Source organism: Oncorhynchus gorbuscha, linkage group LG15, assembly GCF_021184085.1.
Source record: "Oncorhynchus gorbuscha isolate QuinsamMale2020 ecotype Even-year linkage group LG15, OgorEven_v1.0, whole genome shotgun sequence".
Taxonomy (NCBI): domain Eukaryota; kingdom Metazoa; phylum Chordata; class Actinopteri; order Salmoniformes; family Salmonidae; genus Oncorhynchus; species Oncorhynchus gorbuscha.
In genome coordinates, this window is record NC_060187.1 from 40,268,246 (window position 1) to 40,280,745 (window position 12,500).

At 40.9% G+C, this 12,500-nt stretch overlaps 1 protein-coding gene across 5 annotated transcripts in view; it reads left to right on the forward strand.

The window, feature by feature from the left end:
• Nucleotides 1-6,530: 6,530 nt before the first annotated feature.
• Nucleotides 6,531-12,500, forward strand: part of LOC123997113 (protein strawberry notch homolog 2-like) — a 119,805-nt gene continuing 113,835 nt past the window's right edge. For 4 of the 5 annotated variants that reach the window (XM_046301173.1, XM_046301175.1, XM_046301174.1 and 1 more), the window contains exon 1: nucleotides 6,531-6,892. The gene's annotated coding sequence lies outside the window, so the exon portion shown is untranslated. The remainder of the gene's footprint in view (nucleotides 6,893-12,500) is intronic. The other variant, XM_046301172.1, reaches the window with a different exon arrangement.

Sequence of the window (12,500 nt, forward strand, 5' to 3'; positions counted from 1 at the left end):
CCATGTGTGTGAAGGTGTATACTTTTGTTTCAAAGTAAATTTGTTTATGACTACCAAGAAACACTCTGTGTGACCCTGATTTAGCCACTGCAGTAAAGAATTAAACCACATCCAAATGATGTGTTTTTTTGTAACAAGAATGTGCATATGTTAAATAAATGATTGACTGTGCCATTGCCAATTGCTTGCCTAACATACCTAACTGGGCATTGTATGTCATTTTGCTTTTCTTCCAGCAGAGGGCGCCAAATTCAGAATTATAGTATATATACATCAAGCTGGAATTTTCAGAGAAGTTTATGGGCAATGCTAAAATAACGCAAGGCAGGTAATGTGTGGGCACGACGAAAAACAAGCTAATCCAATATGGTAATAACGAAATCACAGCAGCAAGGGAACTTTGGCAGCTGTGAAGAAGAAGAGGCAAATAAACACATACAATAAATTTACACGGAAATGAGGAGAGCTCATAGAGATAGATAAGGGACTCATCTTTGTATCTTTGCCATAATAGCATCTGTGACGACATGGACAGAGCCATTGAGGCAATCTCCATTTTGAAGTATTTCATTTTTTTATTCACAATTGTGGAGGAATCAGGAGGGATCAGCCAATAAAATTGGAAGTCCCAACCAGTTGACTACGTTAAAATGGTGGAAGCCCTCAATGGTGCTGCACATGCTAATAAGGCCTTTTGGCCAGTAGAGGCCTCTATAATTCTCTATGGCAGAGCAGTCAAAAGCATAACAATGAAATTTGGATTGTGATCTTCAGGAAATATCATTGAACGTGGAAAAAGGTTTCTATAACTACTCAATAACTATTCACTCTTGAGATGGAGACATGCATTGCTAATCTCTAAAAACACTATTCCAACACCATTCCCAGAAGTGAGACAGATCAAATTTGATTCACAAAATGCAACTGTTCCATTCTGTTGTTATCAGTTCGGGATGATAATTTGTTTTGTTTGTAAAATACTTACTGGCACCTCCTTTATGTCCCACTCCAGGGCCACATTATTAGAATTGCTGAATTGCTGAGGCAAATACAAACCTAAGAGGTGATGCACTTCTGTGCAGACAAAGCAAAGCACCACCTTGTCTTTCCCTTTTTGTCCGAATGAACCTCACCCTGTGCTTCATAATGCCCTGTTTGTTGGAAAAGGGGACTGTTGTACCAGGAAGTCAGTGGCTGTGTTTACTGGAAACAATTTAACCTCTTCTAGTTGCATCATTTAATAACTCAGCTGCGAAGGATGGATGCCAAAATGACAGCAATCAAGAAACTATACACACCGAAATAAGCTTATGAGATGACCTCAATGGTTATTATTACTGTGGGATAATTATGGTTTCCAATTCTGTATTCATGATGCATTAAAGGTCCAATGCAACTGTTTTTACCTCAATAACAAATCATTTCTGGGTAGCAATTAAGTACCTTACTTTGATCATTTTCAATGAAAATGGTCAAAAATAAACAAGAATAGCTTCTTAGCAAAGAGCAATTTCATAAGCAAGGATTTTGCTCGGACTCTCTGGGATCTGGGGAGGGGAAAAATGAAAATGATCTGTTATTGGCAAGGAGGTTTGGAACTTTTCTTAGTACTCAATTCCAACACTTTCCTACTTCATATTCATTATATCCAGCACCATACCAGTGTCTACATATGTGAAAATAGAGCTATCTACAAAAACGTATGTAGCGTCTGAATGGTTTGAGCTACAAACTAGCTAACTGGAGCCTCTGAAGGTAAACTGGTACCAGTTTTTAAAAATTAATGGAAGTATGGATGTAGTTTTATACAGTACCCGACAAAAGTTTGGACACACCTACTCATTCAAGGGTTTTTCTTTATTTTGACTATCTTCTACATTTTTTACATTGTTAAAAAATAGTGAAGACATCAAAATTATGAAATAACACAAAAGGAATCATATAGTAACCAAAAAAGTGTTAAACAAATATTTAAACATTATATTTGAGTAGCTAGCCTTTGCATTGATGACAGCTTTGCACACTCATGGCATTCTCTCAACCAACTTCCCCTGGAATGCTTTTCCAACAGTATTGTTCCCACAAATGTAATAATGCCGCCGGAGAAGAAGGCAGATGCTTTACGTGTCCCCAAAACAGATTGTTTTTTTGTTAGTTTATTTGCGTTTTTTGTAACTTATTTTCTTATTTTGTACATAATGTTGCCGCTACCGTCTCTTATGACCGAAAATAACTTTTGGACATCAGGACTGCGATTACTCCCCACGGACTGGCAGAATCTTTTTTTCCCTTTAACTAGTCGGACGAGCCCGACGAGAATGATATACTGCTTTCTCTGGAACAGTCCCAGGTGAGGAGGCGGAGAAAAAGGGGCCAAAGGGCGGGCTGCCTTCTGAGAATTCATAGGCGATCGAATAAACCTCCACTTCCTTCCATTCTGCTAGCAAATGTGCAATCTTTGGAGAATAAAATAGATGACCTATGCACAAGATTAAACTACCAACATAACATTCAAAACTGTAATATCTTATGCTTCACGGAGTGGTGGCTAAACGACGACACTATCAACATAGAGCTGGCTGGTTATACGCTGTACTTGTAGTATAGAACAGTGGCGTCTGGTAAGACAAGGGATGGCGGGCTATGTATTTTTGTAAATAACACAAATCTCTCCCTCGCCCTCCATTCGGCAATTCTGACCATAATTCTATCCTCCTGATTCCTGCTTACAAGCAAAAATTAAAGCAGGAAGCACCATTGACTAGATCAATCAAAAAGTGGTCAGATGAAGCAGAGGCTAAGCTACAGGATTGTTATGCTAGCACAGACTGGAATATGTTCCAGGATTCCTCTGATGGCATTGAGGAGTACCCCACATCACTCTAAACACACCTCTTTATTGCATTAGCATCGAATAGACCCCGCAATATGCAACTTTTCAGGGAAGTTAGGAACCAATATACACAGGCAGTTTGGAAAGCAAAGGCTAGCTTTTTCAAACAGAAATTTGTATCCTGTAGCACAAACTCCAAAAGTTTTTGGACACTGTAAAGTCCATGGAGAATAATAGCACCTCCTCCCAGCTGTCCACTGCACTGAGGCTAGGAAACACTGTCACCACAGATAAATCTACGCTAATCAAGAATTTCAATAAGCATTTTTCTACGACTGGCCATCCTTTCCAACTGGCTACCCCTACCCCGATCAACAATTCTGCACCCCCCACAGCAACTTGCCCAATCCTCACCCATTTCTCCTTCACCCAAATACAGATAGCTGATATTCTGAAAGAGCAAAATCTGGACCCCTACAAATCATGCTGCCAAACATACTCTCGTAAAACTGACTATCCTACCGATACTTGACTTCGGCGATATCATTTACAAAATAGCCTCCAACACTCTACACAGCAAATTGGATGCAGTCTACCACAGTGCCATCCGTTTTGTCACCAAAGCCCCATAAACTACCCATCACTGTGACCTGTATGCTCTCATTGGCTGGCCCTCACTTCATATTCGTTGCCAAATCCACTGGCTCCAGGTCATCTATAAGTCTTTGCTACGTAAAGCCCCGCCTTATCTCAGCTCACTGGTCACCATAGCAGCACCCACCTGTAGCACGCGCTCCAGCAGGTATATTTCATGGGTCACCCCCAAAGCCAACTCCTCTTTTGTCCCCCTTTCCTTCCAGTTCTCTGCTGCCAATAACTAACAAAAATTGCAAAATTCACTGAAGCTGGAGTCTTATATCTCCCTCACTAACTTTAAGCATCAGCTGTCAGAACAGCTTACCGATCATTGCACCTGTACACAACCCATCTGTAAATAGCCCACCCAACTACCTCATCCCCATATTGTTATTTATTTTTTTGCTACTTTATACCCCAGTATCTCTACTTGCACATTCATCATCTGCACATCTATTACTCCCGTGTTTAATTGCTAAATTGTCATTATTTCACCTCTATGGCCTATTTATTGCCTAACCTCCCTAATCTTACTACAATTGCACACACTGTATACAGATTTTTCTATTGTGTTATTGATTGAATGTTTGTTTATCCCACATGTAACTCAATGTTGTAGTTTTTGTTGCACTGCTTTGCTTTATCTTGGCCAGGTTGCAGTTGTAAATGAGAACTTGTTCTCAAATAAAGGTGAAAAAAAATATATATACATCTTTTTTAAGTCATTGGCTTCATCAATAAGATAATCGAGGACGTCTTCCCCACAGGGAACGTATGTACATACCACAACCAGAAGCCATGGATTACAGGCAACATCCCCACTGAGCTAAAGGCTAGAGCTGCCGCTTTCAAGGAGCGGGACTCTAACCCAGAAGCTTATAAGAAATCCCGCTATGCCCTCCGACGAACCATCAAACAGGCACAGCGTCAACACAGGACTAAGATTGAATTGTACTACACCTGCTCTGATGCTTGTCGGATGTGGCATGGCTTGCAAACCATTACAGATTACAAAGGGAAGCACAGCCGAGAGCTGCCCAGTGACCCGAGCCTACCAGACGAGCTAAACTACTTCTATGCTCGCTTCGAGGCAAATGGCACTGAAACATGCATTAGAGCACCAGCTGTTCCAGAAGACTGTGTGATCACGGTCTCTGCAGCTGATGTGAGTAAGACCATTAAACAGGTCACAAGGCCGCAGGGCCAGATGGATTACCACATGTTTTATTATTATTATTTAAAAAAATAGTTTTTTACCCCTTTTTCTCCCCAATTATCGTGGTAGCCTAGGCCAATTGTGCGTCGCCCCACGGACCCCCCGGTCGCGGCCAGTTACGACAGAGCCTGGGCGCAAACCCAGAGTCTCTGGTGGCACAGCTAACGCTGCAGTACAGCACCCTTAACCACTGAGCCACCCGAGAGGCCCTATACCAACATGTTTTAAGCAGACCACCATAGTGCCTGTGCCCAAGAACACTAAGTTAACCTGCCTAAATGACTACAGACCTGTAGCGCTCACCTCTGTAGCCATGAAATGGTTTGAAAGGCTGGTCATGGCTCACATCAACATAATTATCCCAGAAACCCTAGACCCACTCCAACATGCATACCGCCCCAACAACTCCACAGATGATGCAATCTCTATTGCACTCCACACTGCCCTGTCTCACCTGGACTAAAGGGACACCTATGTGAGAATGCTATTCATTGACTACAGCTCAGCGTTCAACACCATAGAGCCCTCAAAGCTCATCACTAAGCTGAGGACCCTTGGACTAAACACCTCCCTTTGGAACTGGATCCTGGACTTCCTGATGGGCCACCCCCAGGTGGTAAGGATAGGTGACAACACATTCGCCACACTGATCCTCAACACAGGGACCCCATCAGGGGTGCATGCTCAGTCCCCTCCTGTACTCCCTGTTCACTCATGACTGCACGGCCAGGCTCAACTCCAACACCATCATTAATTTTGCCGATGACACAACAGTGGTAGGCCTGATCACCGACAACAACGAGACAGCCTATAGGGAGGAGGTCAGAGACCTGGCCGTGTAGTGCAAGGACAACAACCTCTCCCTCAGTGTGATCAAGACAAAGGAGATGAGTTACCTTGGTGTCCACATCACCAACAAACATGGTTCAAGCACACCAAGACTGTCGTGAAGAGAGCACAACAAAACCTATTCCCCCTCAGGAGACTGAAAAGATTTGGCATGGGTCCTCAGATCCTCAAATGGTTCTACAGCTGCACCATCAAGTGCATCCTGACTGGTTGTATCACTGCCTGGTATATCAACTGCTCGGCCTCCGACCGCAAGGCACTACAGAGGGTAGTGCGATTGGCCAAGCTTCCTGCCATCCAGGACCTCTATACCAGGCGGTGTCAGAGGAAGGCCCTAAATTTTTTTAAAGAATCTAGCCACCCTAGTCATAGATTGTTCTCTCTGCTACCGCAAGGCAAGCGGTACCGGAGTGCCAAGTCTTGGTCCAAGAGGCTTCAAAAAAGCTTCTACCCCCAAGCCATAAGACCACTGAACTGAAATGGCTACCCGGACTATTTGCATTGCCCCCCTTCCTTCTTTTACACCACTGCTACTCTCTTTTGTTATCATCAATGAACAGTCACTTTAATAACTCTACCCACATGTACATATTACCTCAACTAACTCGCTATTGTTATTTTACTGCTGCTACTTGTTACTTGTATTTCTTATTCTTATCAGTTTTTTATTTGTATTTCTTTATGTATATCTCTCTAAACATTTTTTTCGCATTGTTGGTTAGGGGCTCGTAAGTAAGCATTTCACTGTTGAATTCGGCGCATGATCCTTATAAAATTTGATTTGATTAAAAGTAATAAACTGTTATTTTCAAAACCTGCAACGAGTTTCTAACCAGAGGGAGGGTATTTTCTTACTCTCCACATCACCGCGAATCTAATAGGGTGTGTATGAAGATGATTTTCGAATTGCTCAATATAACCAGCAGCAGGCGTTGTAAACACTGTTGTTGGTGATCTTTGATTTTAGGGCCTTTTCAAAACAGCTGAGAATAGGCAATGTATGCAATAGACTGTAGTGTTTGAATTGGCTAAATTGTGTTACGAATATTTATTGTAGTGTTTTCTGAACTTAATTATTTTTCTTTTCCTTTTTAATTGTCAAAGTTACTTCGGCAGATAAAGTATGCTGTTTTGTTATCCACGAACCTCAAGCCACAATCAGAGTAGCCTACAGTGTGACGACAGCAGCGGAACTATCTGCTTTCAATTCAAAATGGCAGCGTCTATCAGGAAGTGAAGAAACAACTGAAAATAATAAGTTGGATCAAATTCCTTGTTTCGGTTAATTTAACTCAGGAATTCGATTGAAAACATACGTGCGATCTGAGCTGGGATTTAGAATAAGTAACCCATTCGTGGTAAGTTTAATTTAAGCGTTTCATTAAGATAAAACACGGTGCGAGCGACACATCGGCAGCTAATGTTAGCTAGCTAGCTACTGTTAGCTATCAATTCCAAACTCCAGCGGCTCGAGCCTTCTTGTCAAGCAGCTTGATTTTAGTTAACTTGGTAGTCAGGCTAGTTTAAGTCGTCGCACTTTGATAGCACCAATTTGTTTAGTTAATTAACATTGGTGCATGTATACGTTAAATTGTTTCATGGTTAACGCTGCTGAAATGTCAAATGTCCATATTTTTGTTTGTTCAGGTTGAGGTTCTCAAAGTTCTACATTTTCGTTTTGCTATCGTTATCTCTTACCCAGCGAGTTTTGCTATAGCTTTGTGGTACTAACTAGCTCAGCTAACACCTTGGCCTGGCTAGTGGTAGCTAGCAAGCTATCTCTGCATTTGCACTTCTTAGTTAGCTAACCTAGAGAGTGGAGTAGGTGGAATAGCTGGAGGGGATATGTGTCACTAGCTTGCCTGGATTGTAGATCACGGACAGCTGTGAGGAGGCATTGACCCCCTAAGAGTTAGTCTTACTTATCTGAGTATGTGTAAAACTAGTGGAACTTTATAGCCCTAGCCGTAGAAATGTTAGCTATTGAGTCTGCCTGCCATTGATACCACTTCTTTACATTTTTTTTAATATATCAAATTGTATCTGTCGGCTTGTGTAGCGTGAAATGCTCGCTTGCTTATGAGACCTTCGCAACAATGCAGAGTTTAAAAATAGCAACACGAGGAATAAAATACATAAGAATGGAACTAGTTAACAGTTATACAGGGAGTGCCAGTACCAGATCAGTGTTAAGAGGTATTTGAGGTAGATATTGTATCTTCTTGTAGGAAGGGTAAAGTGACTAGGCATCAGGATAGATAGTAATAAGAGTAAAATAAAGAACAGTATATCAGCAGCAAATTGTGTGGTCTGTTGGCCTGTGTGATGTTTGTTGTCGGTATGTGTGTGCGAGTTTTATTTAACCTTTATTTAACTGGGCAAGTCGGTTAAGAACAAATTTTGACCAAACCCTATCCCCGAAGATTCCAATTGTGCGCCGCCCTATGGGACTCCCAATCACTGCCGGTTATGATACAGCCTGGAAGCGAACCAGTGTCTGTAGTGAAGCTTCAAGCACCGAGATGCTGCACCACTCGGGAGGCCCCCCCCCCCTAAAAAAAATGTTGGGTTCTCCGTAGATCACCAATGAATTTTAAAAGTACATACATTTTTATCATGTGTTCCATCGCATACTGTCATAAACATAAAGCTCCCAGCTACTATCCAATCAAAGCTACATTGACATTATCCTACTCCTGGTTAGCCACTATTGGCTTAAAAAGCCAAAAGTAACACAATTTGCCAGTTAATTTCTAGCAATATTGCCTGTGTATGTTTGGTGCGCACAGTTGTTTCACTCCCGAGTGTAGCCAGTTAGCGATGCTAATGATTAACTGTCTTGTGGTAAGACAGAAAGACTTTACCCCAAAACATTCTCAATTAAATGTTAAGTGCAAAGTAGGCTTAAAGACAAAGATATCATGATTATTTGTATCGATTGGGTGGCCATTGTTTTCCAAATTCTGCAATGATGTGCTGCAGCAGTAGGCCCGACAGCAGAAACTGACTGAGACATTAATCTCTTGCTTAATGCGCAATTAAAAGAGAATTACAATTGGTCTTCTGATGTGATTTAAGCATTGACATGTGCCAAGAAGGTCCATTTTCATTGTTTCTCTACTGAGAGTAGGCTTGTCAAGATAACATTTTCTAGCGTGTCCTGCGTTGCATATAATCGATGCGGTGCGTATCGTTGCTCCAATGTGTACCTAACCATAAACATCAATGCCTTTCTTAAAATCAATACACAGAAGTATATATTTTTAAGCCTGCATATTTAGCTAAAATAAATCCAGGTTAGCAGGTGAAATTGTCACTTCTCTTCAATGTATATGCAACCGTTTGGGCCGCCTAATTTGCCAGAATGTTACGTAATTATGACATAACATTGAAGGTTGTGCAATGTAACAGGAATATTTAGACTTATGGATGCCACCCGTTAGATAAAATACGTAACGGTTCCGTATTTCACTGAAAGAATAAACGTCTTGTTTCCGAGATGATAGTTTACGGATTCGACCATATTAATGACGAGCCATCCCGGATCCGGGATCGTGAATACAGCCTCAAGCTCATTACCATAACGCAACGTTAACTATTCATGAAAATCGCAAATGAAATGAAATCAATATGCTACCTCTCAAGCTTAGATTTTTGTTAACACTCATCTCAGATTTTCAAAATATGCTTCTCAACCATTGCAAAACAAGCAATTGTGTAACACTATGGATAGCTAGTGTAGCATTTAGCGTAGCATTTAGCGTTAGCATTCAGCAGGCGACATTTTCACAAAAACCATAAACATTCAAATAAAATAATTTACCTTTGAAGAACAGATGTTTTCAATGAGGAGACTCAGTTAGATAGCAAATGTTCAGTTTTTACAAAAATATTATTTGTTTAGGACAAATCGCTCCGTTTTCTGCGTCACGTTTAGCTACGAAAGAAACATGTATCTAGGATTGTGTAAATCTATCCGCAAGCTCATTAGCATGAAATAAATCTATTTGCTCTCAAGCTTAGCCTTTTGTTAACAACACTGTCATCTCAGATTTTCAAAAATATGCTTCTCAACCATTGCAAAACAAGCATTTGTGTAACACTATTGATAGCCTAGCATAGTATTATGCCTGACATGCCTGACATTCAGCAAGCAACATTTTCACAAAAACCAGAAAAACATTCAAATAAAATCATTTACCTTTGAAGAACTTCAGATGTTTTCAATGAGGAGATTGCAAATGTTCAGTTTTTACAAAAATATTATTTGTGTTGACAAATCGCTCCGTTTTCTCCATCACGTTTGGGTAAGAAAAAAAAGAAAAAATTAAGTCATTAAAATGAACTTTTTTCCAAATTAACTCCATAATATCGATAGAAACATGGCAAACCGATGTTTAGAATCAACCCTCAAGGTGTTTTTCACACATCTATCGACGATAAATCCATCGTGGCAGTTGTGTGTTCCATTTCTTCAGAAGAGAAAGTCATGGGCCTAGAGATTACGCAATAATTTCGACACAGGACACCGGGCGGACCCCTGGTAAATGTAGTCTCTTATGGTCAATCTTCCAATGATATGCCTACAAATACGTCACAATGCTGCAGACATCTTGGATGAACGGCAGAGAGCATAAGCTCGTTCACGGCACATTCACAGCCATATAAGGAGACGATAGAAGAACAGAGCTTCAAAAATTCTGCTCATTTTCTGTTTGAGTTTCCTCTTGGTTTCGCCTGTAGCATGAGTTCCATGGCACTCACAGATAATATCTTTGCAGTTTTGAAAACGTCAGTGTTTTCTTTCCAAAGCTGCCAATTATATGCATAGTCAAGCATCTTTTCGTGACAAAATATTGCGCTTAAAACGGGCACGTTTTTTTATCCAATAATGACATAGCGCCCCCATAGGTTGAAGAGGTTAATGGCCTAAGGCTCGTATTTCTGTGTGTTATGTTGTTATGTTATAACTAAGTTTTGATAGAGCAGTCTGACTAAGCGATGGTAGGCAGCAGCAGGCTTGTAAGCATTCATTCAAACAGCACTTTCATGCGTTTGCCAAGCAGCTGTTTAAGACTTCAAGCCTATCAACTCTCAAGATTAGGCACGTGTAACCGATGTGAAATGGCTAGCTAGTTAGTGGGGTGTGCGCTAATAGCGCTTCAAATGTCACTCGCTCTGAGACTTGGAGTGGTTGTTCCCCTTGTGTTCCTGGTTCGACCCCAGGCAGGAGCAAGGAGAGGGACGGAAGCTATATACTGTTACACTGGCAATAAAGTGTCTATAAGAACATCCAATAGTCAAAGGTTAATGAAATACACATGTTATAGAGAGAAATAGTCCTATAATAACTACAACTTAACTTCTTACCTGGGAATATTGAGACTCATGTTAAAAGGAACCACCAGCTTTCATATGTTCTGAGCAGGGAACTTTTACTTTCTTCTCCAACACTTTGTTTTTGCATTATTTCAATCAAGTTGAACATGTTTCATTATTTATTTAAGGGCAAAATTGATTTTTATTGATGTATAATTTTAAGTTAAAATAAGTGTTAATTCAGTATTGTTGTAATTGTCATTATTACAAATAAATAAATAAAAATCGTTCTATCAGTATCGCGGTTGAAAAATCCTAATCGGTCGACCTCTAATCGAGATACCACAGTGGGTAAAAAGATGTGGCCTAGCATCCTGTTTGCCCTGTCCCCCAGGTGCTTGTTCACATTTTCTAAATGTTCTACAAAAACCTGTCACTGAAATTCACACTTAAATTCAATATGTTGTATTGAGTAGAACTTCACACTTTACAGTGTATAATAGAATAATGCATAGAATGGCTGGTTTGCTAAGTCCTACCTGTGATTTGGCTGGAGGAATGGGAGGAAGGAATATACACCAGCGCTCCAGCTATTACCACGAGTCTGTCCTCCCTAGTTAAGGTGCCACCAACCTCATGTGATATTCAGTACCAGTCAAAAGTTTGGACACCTACTCATTCAAGGGTTTCTTTATTTGGACTATTTTCTACATTGTAGAATAATAGTGAAGACATTAAAACTATGAAATGGCACATGGAATCATGTAGTAACCAAAAAAAGATTAAACAAATCAAAATGTATTTTATATTTGAGATTCTTCAAAGTAACCACCATTTTCCTTGACAGTTTTGCACTCAACGAATAGGTCTGTCTGAACTTTTTAGTATTTTTAAAATATATTATTTCACCCTCTTTTCTCCCCAATTTTGTGGTATCCAATTGGTAGTCCACGCTGGAACTTTCGTGTGGACTCGAGAGGCGAAGGTCGAGAGTTGGGTGTCCTCCGAAACACAACACAACCCAGCCAAGCCGCACTGCTTCTTGACACACAGCCCGCTTAACCCGGAAGCCAGCCGCACCAATGTGTCGGCGGAAACACTGTACATCTGGCGACTGTCAGTGTGCATTGCGCTAGTGCCCAATGGGGCAAGAACATCCCTGCCGGCCTAACCCTCCCCTAACCAGGACGACGCTGGGCCAATTGTGCACAGCCTCATTGGTCTCCCGGTCATACCAGGATCTCTAGTGGCACAGCTTAGACCACTGTACCACTCAGGAGGCCCTATGTGTCCAAACTTTTGACTGGTACTGTACATACAAAAGCATCTGCATGTCGTGTCAAAGGAAAAACACTGCATGAAACCTTAATTACTCTTCAGTTAACACATTCTCTCCATCCCTTCACACACACTCTGTCTCCCTCACTCTCATCAACATGCGCACACCTCTCTCCACCACAAACACACACTGCTCCCAACTTTTAAAATGTTAGTCACCAAACAGAATTTAAGAAGCACCAGATATGGTGCTTTAAAAAACATATAGTTTCGGCTTACATTAGGCCTATATGAATCCTACTGTATACTGTGCAACACTAATTGAGTAAAAAAAAAACTAAAACAGGGAGAACAGAATTCTGGAAAATA